Consider the following 15510-nt stretch of genomic DNA (forward strand, 5'->3'; position numbering starts at 1 on the left):
TGAAAATTCTCTGTAAGCTGCCTACCCCACCTCTCATCTGCTGCCACTTTAGCATCACGCACAGCCATTCTCGCCCTATTCCTCTTTTCCTTATACCTTTCATAAGACATCTCATCCTTCCTCTGCAGCCACACTTCATATGCACGTCTCTTCTCAGCCACAGCCATACTAACTTTCTCGCACCACCATTCACTTCCTTTTCTTACACCACTACCCACACGTCTCACACCACACACCTCTTCTGCATGCCCCACCACAGCACTCTTAAACAACTGCCATTCCTCCTCCACACTGCCATTTTCCTGATCTTTCAGTGCGTTCCACTCATCTTTCAATTTCTCCTGATACTCTATCTTTTTCACTCTTTTATCCAACTCACTCACTTTCAAAACCTCCCTGCCACACCTAACTCTCCTAGCTCTCACCCATCTCTTACCTACTCTTAACTTTCCCTCCACCAGGTAGTGGTCAGACATACCTCCACCCTCCCCTCTCAGAACTCTCACATCTAACAATCTTCCTATTACATTCCTAGACACAACCACATAGTCCATCAAAGCTCTATCAACAACACTTCCACCCTCCTGTCTCACCCATGTATACTTATAAATATCTTTCTTCTCAAACAGCGTATTTCCAATCACCATCTCTCGCTCAACACACATCGCTATCATTCGTTCCCCATTTTCATTTCTTCCAGGCATACCATGCATACCAACTACACCTTCAACTGCTACATTTCCCACTCTAGCATTCAGATCTCCCATCATTACCACATTCACATTCGCTCCAAAACTCTGCAGACACTCATCAACATCATTCCAGAAAGACTCCCTCTCTTGTTCATCCCTTTCACTACCAGGCCCATATGCACTCACAAACACCCACAACTCACGTTCAAATTTCGCTTTCACCCACATCAGTTGGGTTGGATTAAGTTGGTTTGGGTGGGGATGGGATGGGTGGGATAAGGAAGAGTTAGTTTTAGCTGGGTTGGGTAGGGATCGGTTGGGTGGGGTAAGGTAGCGTAGAGTTTAGTTGAGATGGATTGGGTGGTGTAAGTTAGGTTAGGGTTGGGTTAAGTTGGGATAGGTTGGGTTGGGTAAGGTAGAGTAAGGTTTGGTTAACTTGGGTTGGGTTGGGTGGGGTTGGGTAAGGTAGAGGTTGGGATAAGTTGGGTTCGGTTGGGTAAGGTAGGGTAGGGTTTGGTTGAGTTGGGCTGGGATTGGATAGGTGTGGCAAGGTGGGGTAGGGTTGGGTTAAGTTGGGTTGAGCTTGTGGGTTGGGTGGGGTGATTAAGGCCGAGTTGGGGAGATTTGTCTTTTTTCATCTTTCACTCGCTTATTTTAGGTATCCTCATTCTCTCCATCTACCATTACTCTCTCTCTCTCTCTCTCTCTCTCTCTCTCTCTCTCTCTCTCTCTCTCTCTCTCTCGAATCTGTGGCCATAAAGACGACCGTGCAGTAAAAGATAACACTAATCCGATCACCCGATATAGAATCAGGAGAGAGTTGAAATGTGGAACTGCAAATATTCCGAAACAGAATCGGGATACTGGGAACTGCACACACACACACACACACACACACACACACACACACACACACACACACACACACACACACACATACAGAATACAAGGATTTGCAATAACGAATGCCAATTATACAATGAATTATGCTAAGGTTAGAACCTAAAGCTGCCAGGTTTAGGGACGAATGATGCCATGATTAAGGATAAATGCTGCCAAGGTTGGGAACACAGGATGCCAAGGCTACGAAGGATTACGTGGTTAGGACCAAAGGATCCTAAGTTGTAAACATTTGTCCTTTCTTATATCATTTTGGCAACATTTGTCATGTGAGCATGATAGACTCTGATATTATGTCGTGTGAATATTACTACTGACATCATACCCTACTATGTGACTTAACACATTAAGTATGGTGACTTACTTTTTCATATTATTGCTGTTACATCTAGGCGATTATAATCACATTATGAATATGACTGTTTTAATGAAGACCCAATGAAGGCTAAATCGAACATGACTTCTGGCAATAAGAATAAACTAAAAATCAGCGGTCGGATAATGGCCTAAGCACCAGGCCTGCGTCTCAATTTTTCCATGAGCACTACAAAGGTTGTTTATCCTCCTTCTCCTCCTCCTCCTCCTCATCATCATCATCATCATCATCATCATCGTCACAATCATCATCATCATTCGACTTTCCGTCTAGTAACTGGGTTGGGCAAGATTCAAACAGAAAAGATAAAACACTAAAATGTGAGAAACTAAAATTTGTGACCATTGGAATGTGCCAAACATAGAGCCACTTTCTCATCCAGGGCATCGGAATTGTCATATAAAAGTTGCTGCAATAAACAAAATATCTGGTGAAGAAGAGGTAAGTCATAAAGGAGGTATCTCTAAAGTAATACAGTTCTGAACCTGTTACACCAATGAGCTGACCTCCACCATCCATCAACCATCTCCCCACTTCTCTAGGCCTAATACTACTTTTCCACCCCTTCATTTCCCTTCCATCTCTCCACCACTACCATAATTCCATCTCCCACTTCAAGACTATAGTTTCTTTTGCATTAAGCCACCACTTGTATGTTCTCCTCTTTTCCATCCATCCTCTGTCTCACCAACCTTTCACCACCACTTATACTAATTCTCCAACGCTCACCAACAACTTCCACCATTATTGTATCTTAACATGTTTCCATGCCACTTCCTCCTCACCATGTCCCTTGCTTCACAACTGTCATTTCCGCATAATATTTCCCACATCACTCCACCACTTTCTTCACTACTCTCAACCTTTTCACTACCAACAAGATCATCTCTCCACCTCTTCCTCTTCCACCTCCCCACCACACTCCACCCGGTCACCACTCCTATCTCCCACCCATGCAAAGCCAATCCTTTACTAGGAACCCTAGGGAACCATTCACATGGCTTTATGTTCCATTTTAACTCACTGTGCATAACTGGATCAGTGCTCTCTCTCTCTCTCTCTCTCTCTCTCTCTCTCTCTCTCTCTCTCTCTCTCTCTCTCTCCGTACCTCGTGCTGAATATCTAATAGACTATGTCTGTAACCCTGAAACGATGGAAAACTATTCCTAGACTGAACAGAATCATCTTGTGTTAGCACGAATTTAAGAGATAAGAGTCCTCCGGTCTTGAAATGGTTGATGGAGACTAACTCTTATGTGACAACAGGTGACTTCCAAGCTGTATCAAGAATCTTGCACATGTGGCTCATCACTTTCTAAAAGATTCACTGAAAACAGTTTGTACATAATCGAGGCTTGGTTTTTATAGTCAAAGGACGAAAGGCCAACTATGTGCACAACATAATCATCTGATGATAACAAAAATAAAGTACAAGGATCCGATTCCTTACACAGGAACTATTAAACACATTTTTTTGAATAACATAAAAGGGAAAGGAAAAACAAATGAATGAAGAAAATAATCTATACACCAGATTACAGGTGTCCCCCATTCATAAAAGGTCTATAACAGTTGGACCATTCTGGGGAATCGAGTTCTAAAGAGATGCAGTTCGGGGAATAAAAAAATTCTGGTAGGTAGAAGTTCCGTACTATGGCAATGTGACAGTCCAGTCATGAGATCTACCATATGCCCGTGTAGCGCGATGGAAGGCATGGAGAGGTGGCACAATGGATGCAAGTTCGTCTGTGCATTTGCCACAAAAGTACCTGTAAAATACTGCAAGGGGGCAACATTCCTTCTTACCTGAAGGGGAGGTAGTATATTTGCAATAATTGGGTTATTAATAATTTTAACAGCTTTGTTCACAATTTTATCTAGTTGTTTTAGTGCAACCTCTCCACATCCGTTCCACAAGGGTGAGCAATATACCAGTTGGGAGCTCACATGACTCGTAAATTATTGTTAACTGCTCGTCAGTGAAAAGTTACAGACTCTGTACAATAATCCTATTTTCTTTGAAGTGGCTTTAGCAAGTGATCTAACATGAAAGGCCCAGCTGAGGGCTCTGTTAAGTGAAACACAGAGAATTTCAGTACTTTAGAGATAGGAATAATTGTAGAACTGAAGGTAATGAATCAGACACTGTCTGTCTATTAGCAAATTGTATATACTTGGTTTTCCTGGCGTGAAAGGAGAATGTTTTTTTGTCCTGATTCAGTAATCTTAGGTTAGTCTCGGCTTATGGAGATTGCTGTACTGAGTTGTAAGTAAGAGATGTTAAACGTTGCGAATGGGTGTTTAAGTGTGAATGAACTGTAAAGTGTTGAGTCATCTAAATATATGTAAATGGGATTATGGGTGAGAGATAAGAGACCATTAACATGGCTTAGGAATATGGTTGAAGCCAGAGCTGATCTTTGTGGTAGGAGGGCATTAACCGAATGGAAGTTTGACTATACATCATCTACGTTTGTTCTTATCTCTCTGTCACTGAGATATGTGGAAATCAGAGGAACAAATGATGATAGGCCATAGCAAGGAGTTTGGACAGCAGGGAACGGTGCCAAACTCTGTCAAAAGCTTTAGACATACGAAAGGCTACTGCAAGAGTTTTCGATGCTGGTCAATTGACTGGTGGATGGTATGTATGAGTCAGGAAGCTAAGCATATCAGCAGCGGATGTTTCGTTGCACAAACCATACTGTCAGTCACTAATTTAGTGATAGAACCATTCATATGACATTGAAAGATCAAGCCCTTGGAAAATTTAGTAAGTGCCTAGGATACTGAAAGAGAGCACGAGTACTGACTGCCTCTGGCGAAGAGCTAAGTCCACTGCGACAATGAGGATGGGGGACAAGAAGGAAGGGTCGTATGGCATAGAGACTGGAAGACTGGAAGATACTGGAAACCAAAGGAAGGCTTTGGAGGCTAGATATATCTGAAGAAAGATAGTGCCTATTAAACAGGTTGGATGGCATATGTTTTCAAAATGAAGTTAAGAAGAGGGCATTGAATAACTGAGAGATTACAAGATACTGATATAGATATATGAAACAGGGCAGTCTTGGTAAGACAGAAATACTGTGCCAAGTGATAAGATGGCTGCAGAATCTAATATAAGTTTGGAGTGATCGGGATTTTTTTGAAGTTTTGGTGGGTCTTGCTGAGGTGGATGAACCCCTTTAATAAGTTGCTGACATTTTCTCCTCTTAATGCTTGTTACCTCTAAGCTTTTCTTTTTCAGCTTAGGAAAGACGCCTCATGCTGAATGGGTTAGATAAAGACTTTTAACGATATGCAAACTTTCAACTTCTCCCTCTACAAACCTGGGCTCGGTCCTGCATCTGTCGGTCAGCCAATCCACTGCTGTGTCACTTGATCACCATATCCCATGCAGGTATGGTAAAGGTGGATTTGTTGGTGTAAAATACTGTGATACATGAAAGTGAAGTCTGAATAGTTCTGCCTGTGGGAGGGAACAGAGAATATCGAAGGCATGAATAGTAAGAGAGTACAGTGTCATTTTTTGTTGGCTGCTCTGATGACAGCTGTACTGTAGTTTATTGCCTTTTCATATTTTTAGATTATCCCCACATCAGTATAAACAGTGGGGGATAGGACTATGACGATGATGATGATGATAACGACGATGACGATGATGTTCATTATGATGGAGACGACGACAATGACGATAACGATTATGATGAATGCTCGACCTGTTTAGCATGGGCAAACATGCCCAGTTTATCCTCCCTTCATATGTTCTTATTTTTATAAGCTAAATATGTTGTTGACTAATGAGGGAAATCTGTTAAGAAAAAGTAAAACGAAAGAATGGCGTGGTAACTGAGAAAAGAATGTCAAGATAAACCAAGATAAACCTCACAGGTCCTAACCCCGGACCGAATGGCTCACAGAATAGGCCTCTTCCACCCAACCACACTAGTTTGTAAAATTCTGGTGTCAGTGTAATACATGAACAGGATGGAATGGGATTAGTGATGAATGGTGGGGGAGGGAGAGAGAGATGGCAAGTGAAGAGATCGTGGAAGAAGAGGTGGAGGAGTGGAAGAGAGTAGGAAGAGGAGGAGGAGGATGCGAAGAGAGGGAGAGAAGGGGTAAGAATGGGAGAGGGAGATGAAGGAGAGGGAATGGAACTGGTTGAGCGTTGGAAGGACTAGGATGAGATGCCAGGGTGTGAGAGGAGGAGGGACATGAGAGGGATGGGTAGAGGGAATAGGGTGTGGTGAGGGAGAAGGTGAAGGAGTTGGGTGAGTAATATGATGGTGATGGAGGAAAACTTAGGGAAAGTAAGGGGAAAGGAAAAATGAGAAGAGGATGGGAGACAGGCTGGGAGGATCGGGGCAGAGACAATGGGGTAGACAGATGGGGTAAGGGTGAAAGAGGAACGGAAGAGGGACGGTGATGAAAATAAGGAGGGATGAGGAGAATGGGGGACGAGGAGAGCGAGGGGTTGAGGAGAGTGGGGGATGAGGAGAGCGAGGGGATGAGGAGAGTGGTGGGTGAAGAAGAGATGAGTGGTAGTGGGGGAGAGAAGAGGTGGGAAAGGAGAAACTGAGGCGAACAGAAAAAGAACATGAGGGGGAGGATGTAAAAATGAGTGCAGAGAGATTTCGGGGGTGGGGAAAGGGGGGGGGGGAGATAGCGAAGTAACCTGAAAGCTGTGCCTGGCTTAGCGATTTATACCGTCCAGTTCCATCAAGAGCTTATTGCCAATGCCTCGATAATCCCCAGACCAGGCACGCAGGTCACGTAAAGGCAGGACAGTGTAGGACAGGGCAATAGGGAAAGAGAAAGAAGGAAAAGGGAAATGAGAGAGACAGTGTGTAAGAAAATGGGAGGATATGATAAAAGTAAAGGTGGGGGATTTCAGGGCAGAAGAGGAGAGAACAGTGAAGGGCGGTGAAGGACAGGGCAGTGCAGGGCAGCAGCATAACGGTGCAATGGTTGTCATGCTAAATGCAAAATGGAGAACATAAAGGCAGATATTTATAACAAGAAAATAACACGAAGCCAATGTAAGGAACCATCCTTTTAATATATTTTGTGACTTTTTCTTTCTTTTTTTTTTGTTTACTCCGTAATAAATTATAGAGCAAATGCCAATTAAAGTGCCACGGGTACATATAAAGCTGATTTCCCCCGTTTCCTATTGATTACGGAACCTATTTGATCGTAAATATCAATATTTCTTATAACATTTTATGCATAACTATGGGCATAGACATGAAAAATTCACTAAGACTCTGTTCACCTGCACACCACATACCTATATGTGACCATTGTTGCGCTAATACTCAACGCCCATGTTGAATACATGGCAGGGCTCTCACTCTGAACTGGTGTGAAGGTAATAGTGTTTTATCACGACATTTCGTTGAGCATTTCTGGATAATCTGTTAGACTTTAATGAAATTCAAATATTCGAACTTTTCCTGCCCGAACCTTGCCCGATCTTTCGCTTTATCCGTTTGAAATTTACACTTTGCTACTTATGTTCTTGCACAGTGTTTGCTCAAGCTGTGAGGCAGGCATCAATATGCTGATCCATAGAGAACACAACTCAGTTTTCGTGTGTTATGGTGACGGCACTGACAGAGTTACCAGCGTCCATCCCGCAGCAGTTTATGCTTTCCATGATCCCTGCCAAACTTTTCAGTGTATTTTAATATATTTTGTCTGAATCAGTTGGCTGTGACTAATTTCATTCGACAGATAAAACGGCATCACTCCTGAAAAATGGCAAACTGAGTCGCCCACTCATCACACAATAAAATGGAACCCAGTATAAGAACTGCTCTGCTTACTGATAAAATTCATCATGGTAAATTGAAATACAGTGCACATTGACTTGCGAATCACAGTAGTGCCATATTCAAACTCAACACACTATTCAGTATGCCATGCAAGAGGTAAATAATTATCATATTAAAGACTCGAACTATTTTATTGTCCGCAACGGTACATGTGTAGGGGCGTGAATTACCTCTCTATTCTGCAATGGCGTTAATAACTACTACCAAATCTGTTGGACCAAGAAGCATTACTGCTGCCAACACTCCGAGTCTCTCTCTCTCTCTCTCTCTCTCTCTCTCTCTCTCTCTCTCTCTCTCTCTCTCTCTCTCTCATTTTAAGCTTAGTCTTTTAATCACTAGACGGTTTTACTCAACTCTGGGAAAATTCGTCATAATGATAGATAAAAACAATATTATTCTCCTCTTGTCCCTTTAGTGCAGTGTCGCCTTGTTCTCTTCTGTCACCACCAGACGATTTTGTTTATCTTGAGAGAGATCCTTCTAGTGAAGCAGCCTTCTTCAGCTCCTTCACTAATGACTGCTTTTACAAATCATTCTTCCAATCCACGGATGATTTTGACATTTTACGGGAGACCCATTACTGTACAAAAGACAGCTGTATTGAATAATCCCTCCACAAGGATGGTGTCTCATCGGTTGCATTCTTGCAACCTCCAGGTACGTTATTCAATAAAAGTATCACATGTACTTGTCAATGTACAGTACACTCCAAAAGCCGTCCACACTTGAAGAACTGGGTGATGGCGGGTCACTTCTGTGACACAAAGTGGTGCTCCTCGGCCCAGTGGTGTAGCTGTCCTTCAGCACACATGAACGGTTTAAATGTCAAATAGGGAATTTGTTCTAACACAGTGAAGATCTTCAATGCCTTTCAGTCCAATTGCCAGCTCAGTTCACTCAGACTGGAGCGTTAATTTAACCAGTCACCGAGTAGACCTATTCCTGTCATAACTAAGGTTCACCGAGTTTCACAGAACCACCACTTAGTGTTCAAGAGGGAATGGCCCAGTTACGTCAGGTAGAGAGAAGACGAGATTAGCAAAGATATTCTCTCATGTAAGACGTGTTGACGTCCCACTCCACACAACATTACATACACATTTAGCAAAAAAAAAAAAAAAGAGATAATAATAATAATAAGCTGTTTGATATTTAAGCTGTTAGAGCTAAAGAATAATATTTAATCAAAGTGTTATGGTATTTTACAGTGCTAGATGTAGGGAACCGCTGGTACTGCCTTTATTTTTATTTATTTTTTTATAAGCTAAATATGTAATAATTTGCGTAGTCAGACTGCTCAGGGAAAGCTGAGAAAAATAAAAATACCGTGGCGCAAATTGATGATGAGTATGATGACACTGATTGTGATGACGGTAATAACGATATACAGACAATAATGATGATGGTCATGACAACAACTGTTCCAGAGTGGGTAGGATGAGAGAAACCCTTGAAAAAAAGACATAGACTGATGATGATGATGATGATGATGGCGATGATAATGATAATGATAACGATGATAAAATAGATGATGTTTTTGGCGACATGGACCATGTTGATAATGACTTAATTATTGTAGGACAACAACCTTCTTCCCTATAATTTAAACATCATTTAAGTTATCAAATAATAAAGGGCTCATTAATCTGGCCAGGGCTCATGGAGGCTTACATTTCCACTTGAGAGGTACGAGTATTGCTCAGGCAAATAAGTTTTTTGGAGGCAGCATAAAAACACTAATTGTAATGGTACTGGTGCGGTAAATATTGTTTCCAACCTTTCGAGTTTGTAATGGTATTGGTGCGGTAAATATTGTTTCTAACCTCTCGAGTTTGTAATGGTACTGGTGCGGTAAATATTGTTTCCAACCTCTCGAGTTTGTAATGGTACTGGTGCGGTAAATATTGTTTCCAACCTCTCGAGTTTGTAATGGTACTGGTGCGGTAAATATTGTTTCTAACCTCTCAAGTTCATGGGGTTTTCCTTAATAAATCGGTTGGCTACAGCAAGACTGAAATCTGTGGGCGTACTAATGGGAATAAATGGCTTAGTTAATTATTCTATTAGGCAACACTTTGGGAGAGAGAGAGAGAGAGAGAGAGAGAGAGAGAGAGAGAGAGAGAGAGAGTGTACTATAGGTTGGAAAGTGCGTTTATTTTTCTTCTAATCTACGTAGACCAGCCTTATATATATCATTACTTCTCCCTCATTATTTGTAGAATAATTTTCTTAGTTTCTTAGTTCTTATCAGTTATTATATGTTCAGTATTTTCATCCAGATGTACTGGGTATTATTTGAAAGTCATACGCTTAAATTATCAAATATACCCACACAAAACAACCTTCTGCTTAAAAGTGTGTCATTAGTGAGCAACATTGTGTTTGGATTATGTGCCCAAACCACCTGGACAGCACCAGTAGATGTGTGTAGTTTGTGTTTTTATGGTGATGGTTAATTACCATTATTCTTTCTTTCCGACTTTGATGTTTATTTCCTTGATGAAACTCTCTCTCTCTCTCTCTCTACAATATCACAAGTGTTGCCTCCCGTAAACCCAGTCATTTACATCTGGCATATTTTTGTACACTGTTGCCTGGATGCCAAATAACCTGTCTGTTGAGTCTGTCTGCTCTGCTCTGACTGACACTGGGGAAGAGAGGAGGTACATATAGATTTTTTGTTGTTGACTGGAGTGGCGTTTGTGAGTTGAAGTGAGGTGAGGGAGGCCGAGTTATGGGACGTATTATCACACCCAGAGGGGCAGGTGGCAGGTAACATTCTAGGAAACAATGGGGAAAATATAAAAGATAACAGGATGATAGCCAGGGTCCGCTGTTCTTCCCCCACCTTCTCTCTCTCTCTCTCTCTCTCTCTCTCTCTCTCTCTCTCTCTCTCTCTATATATATATATATATATATATATATATATATATATATATATATATATAGAGAGATATATATATATATATACAGTAGGATTCAGAGTTACGTCAGAGTTCCTTTCCTGAGACGTGACATAAGTCCATTTTCTACGTAACTCGAGTTTCTGAATGTACATCGTACATTTATATCTCAAGGGAGTGAGTTAGGGGGTGGGGAAGTGATGTGAAATATAAGGGACAGGGAATGCAGGTTGGACGGGAAGAGGTGATGAATAGAAGAAGGGAGAAGCGAGATAGGAATGAGTGAAAAGGGGGAGAAATGAATGAAATTGAAGGAAAAAGAGACGACAAAAAAACAAAAACAAAACAGGGAGAGAAGACAGGAATGGATAAGGGGATGGTATATTAAGGGGAAGAGAAGGAAGAAGGGAAGGGAGGACAGAAAACAAAGGGGGGAAAGGAAGCGTGATGTGTGGGGCGAAGAGAAGGATAAATGTGTGTAGGAAGTAAGGAAAAGAAAGGAATAAAGGGAGGAGGAAAGAAGAGGAATGGGGAGGGGAACGAGTAACAGATGAGGGATTAAGGAATCGTGAGGAAATGGACGGGAAGGAAAAACAATGAGGACAAGAGGGGGGATAATACAGGGAGGAGAGAGTTAAGGAAGGAAGCAGGAATGGGGAAAAGGCATGGGATGAGCGAGGGAGGAGAGGAAATAATGAAGAAGACATGAGAAGAGATCAAAGTGGAAAGACACATGTCGCGGCAGACACCAACACTTTAAAACCAGCTCTTTACGTTTATTTTTTCATTTTATTTTTATTTCTTTAAAATTTCTTTGAAGCGGACTGTTGTAACCTCGAGATTGACTCAAATTAAAAGTGACGTAACCTGGGACCTTACTGTGTATATATCATCATCATCATCATCAGCCATAACTAGTCCAATACTGAACACAGGCCTCCCCCAACCTTTTCCACGAATTCCTTGACTGAGCCAATCTTTGCCACGTTTTCCCTGTAAATTTCTCTATCTCATCTCTCCATCTTCTGTCTGGCCTTTTTCTGCTGCGCTTACATTCTCTTGGTGTCCAGTCAGTCAGTCTCATACTCCATCGGTTATCCCTTATTCTTGCTATATGGCATTTATATATATATATATATATATATATATATATATATATATATATATATATATATATATATATATATATATATTGTTACATAGCCTATGATTTCATCATCATTTGTGTAATTCTAACGTACAGTATGCTGCATGTTTGATCACGAGCGTGTTCTACCTCACTCCCCCCTTCTACCCTTATAGTAGAGTAAGTCGTTCTTTCTGTTGTTCAGAGCTTGAATGTCAACTCTTTGTCCCCTCTGACTTCATTTGCGCGTCCTTCTTACAAGTTGTATCAAGCTCTGCCGGCCCCTATATAATGAGCTCAATCTATGCATTAATTGCCACTTAGATCTACTCCTCATTTTGCTCACATCTCTGTCCTCCCCTGTACAGTTGTTATTATTGTGAGTGCTCAGGAAGTCTCCAACCATCTAACAGCTGTGTAATTTGAGTATAAGTGTTATTGCATTTTTTTCTTGTACTGTGTAGCGTAAGGTGTTAATTCTTAGGCCTAGTAAGGTTTTTGTGATTCATGTGTTGGGTGTCAGCCCTTATTAATAATATTTTGTATCTGTAATAATATACCTTGCATTCACTGAGTATTATCTGGTATTCTCATTTTATCAGGGCTGACTTAGATAAATTTACTCTTGCTAATTTCTTGTTAATAGAGGCTATTGCAGTTAACCATATATTTAACCTGTTTTTTGCCATTACATTATCCTTATGAGTCCTGAATGTTTTGTTGTTAGTTTGAGCATTAAACTTTAACTTGTAATTTTACCTAACTCTTTGTTTTGAACCTGGAACTTTGCAGGACAGTTTTCTCTGTTCCGCATCATAAATTTGGCGACCTCTTATCAGGATATTCAGGATATTATCATAAGGATATTGCTCGATATTTTGTGACTGTGATTTATTCATGATGGCTACTATTACTACTCTTGATGAAGCCAAAGATTTTTTGTCAAATGTGCAAACAGTGTGTGATGTAGAAAACAGAACAAAGAATGAACTTAAGCTTGTTGCCCACCAATTGGGAATTGCAGTTCACTCTCATCATTCTAAAGATCAAATTGTTGGCATGATTAATAAAAGCTTGTTTAATGTAACTCCTCCAAATGAGCAAACGCAGATTGAAATAGCTAAGTTACAGCTAGCTCTGCAGGAGGCTCGTGCTAAGGAGGCTGAATTTCAGGCAAATGCTAAGGAGGCGGAGTCTCAGGCTTGTATTCAGGAGGCTGAATTTCAGGCAAATGCTCGTATTCAGGAGGCACAGGTACAGGCTCAGGCACAAATTGAACTTGCTAGGATTCAGGCAGACCATGAGTATCGCATGAAACAAGGTGGAACTGGATCATCTAGCTCTGATGATTTTGATGTGGCTAAAAATGTTAAACTTGTCCCTCCTTTTAATGAATCTGATTTAACAAAGTATTTTCAGTTGTTTGAGAGGGTAGCTACAGGTTTTAATTGGCCCAAAAAGTATTGGCAAGTACTCCTTCAGACTGTTCTCACCGGTAAAGCTCAAGTAACTTATGCATCTTTGCCTCAGGATCAATCTGATAAATATGATGTAGTTAAGAGCTTGATTCTTAAGGCCTATGAGCTTGTTCATGAAGCCTATAGAGTAAAATTTAGGACAACTTATAAGCAAGATAAGCAATCCCATGTTGAGTATGCAAAAATCAAAGAAGATCTGTTAGAGCAGTGGTTAAATTCTAAGAATGTGGATTCTGATTTTGACAAATTTAAGCAGATGATTTTGCTGGAGGACTTCAAAAGATGTATTAATAAAGATGTAAGCCTATATCTTGATGAGAGAAGAATAGATAATTTGTCTGATGCTGCAGTTTTAGCTGATGAATATGTTCTCACTCACAAGAGATATTCTAAAGAAAAAAGGAAAGCTGAGAGTAAGTACGTTGCCTCTACTCAGAGTACAGGTAACAGGAAAGAGAATAAAGATGATGTTTCTCAGGAAGTAAATACCAGCTTCACCTCTAGATTTCAGAAAAGTAAATGTACTTATTGTAGTAAGCTTGGTCATACTACGAAGAAATGTTTCAGGAGACAGCATGATGTGAACAAAAAGGAGTCTTTAAATATTCAGTCAATTGGTCTAGTGTCCACCCTTGAGAGTTCCCAGAATTCTTTAACTGAGTTAACTGAACCTGCTTTGAGGGGTAACTTAAATTCTCATGATGGAGCTCCTCTTTTGAGCAGTAACGTGGGTGACACTCTCAAGAGTTCATGTGCTAATTTCCTGTCTGATGGTTTTGTCAGTCCTCTGGACAGTAATGACAGGAAATCAGTTAAAATATATCGTGATACAGGTGCTTGCCAATCCCTTATGCTGACCAGTGTTCTAGGCTCTAATGTTAATTCCTCTGACGAAACTGTAATCTTACAAGGTGTAGGGAATAATTACTTCTCTGTCCCTCTGTGCAGAGTGAATTTAGAGTCTGGTTTTGTTAATGGTTCCGTTATGGTTGGGTTGGTTGAGACACTCCCAATGTCAGGTGTAACTTTCTTACTTGGAAATGATATTGGTGGAAGTCAAGTGTGTCCAGCTCCTCAGATGTCTAGTAAGCCAGTGGCTGCGGCCCAGGATTGTGATGTCCCTGATGTGTTCCCTGCATGTGCTGTCACTAGGGCTAAGTCTAAAGTTACTGGTGACTTAGAGGATAATGATGATGATGATGTTATCCTAGCTGACACTTTTCTTGCTAATTTGGACCACTCACCAGATGAGGCAGTACCCCGTAGTGTTGATAATTTGTCTCGTCAAGAGTTGGTTGAGTTGCAGGTTGCTGACCCTGAGTTGAAAGGTCTAGCTAACTCTGCTTGCAGTGAGGAAGAGTCAGCCGGTGCTTCTACTTGTTATTATATAAAGTCAGGAGTACTTATGAGAAAGTGGAGACCCCCAACAGCATCAGCCGACTGTGAATGGGAGGTTGTACATCAAGTTGTCATCCCTCGTGTTTGTAGGCAGGATATCATTAGAGTGGCTCATGATTCCAGTTTGGCAGGACACCTTGGAGTGAGGAAGACTGTGGCACGCATTTTGAAACACTTCTACTGGCCAGGTATCTTCAGGGATGTTTCCTGATATTGTAAGTCTTGTCACACCTGTCAAGTTGTGGCGAAGTGTAATCAGACCGAAAAGGTTGCACCTCTAGTTCCCATTCCTCCTTTTGAGGCGCCATTCACCCGTGTGTTGGTGGATATTGTGGGCCCTCTTCCTAAGACTTCTTCAGGATTTTCTTATGTGTTGACCCTGATTGATATGGCTACTCGTTATCCTGAAGCCATTCCACTTAGAAATATCTCAGCAAAGAATGTGGTTAAGGAAATGCTAGGGTTCTTCACAAAGTTTGGTCTGCCCAAGGAGGTACAGTCAGACCGGGGAAGTAATTTCATGTCAAATGTTTTCAAGCAGTCTCTGAAAGAGTTGGGCATCACCCAGATCACGTCTTCAGCTTACCATCCCCAGACCCAAGGAGCGTTGGAGAGATATCATCAAACACTCAAATCGATGCTCAAGAAATACTGTTTGGAACATCAGAAAGACTGGGATAAAGGTCTTCCATTCGTTGTATTTGCCGCAAGAGAATCTCCAAATGAATCACTGGGCTTCTCACCTTTTGAACTACTGTTTGGCCATGAAGTAAGAGGACCCCTTAAGTTACTCA

Source organism: Coenobita brevimanus, chromosome 109 (assembly GCF_032717465.1).
Source record: "Coenobita brevimanus isolate Jiangsu-jjx chromosome 109, ASM3271746v2, whole genome shotgun sequence".
Taxonomy (NCBI): domain Eukaryota; kingdom Metazoa; phylum Arthropoda; class Malacostraca; order Decapoda; family Coenobitidae; genus Coenobita; species Coenobita brevimanus.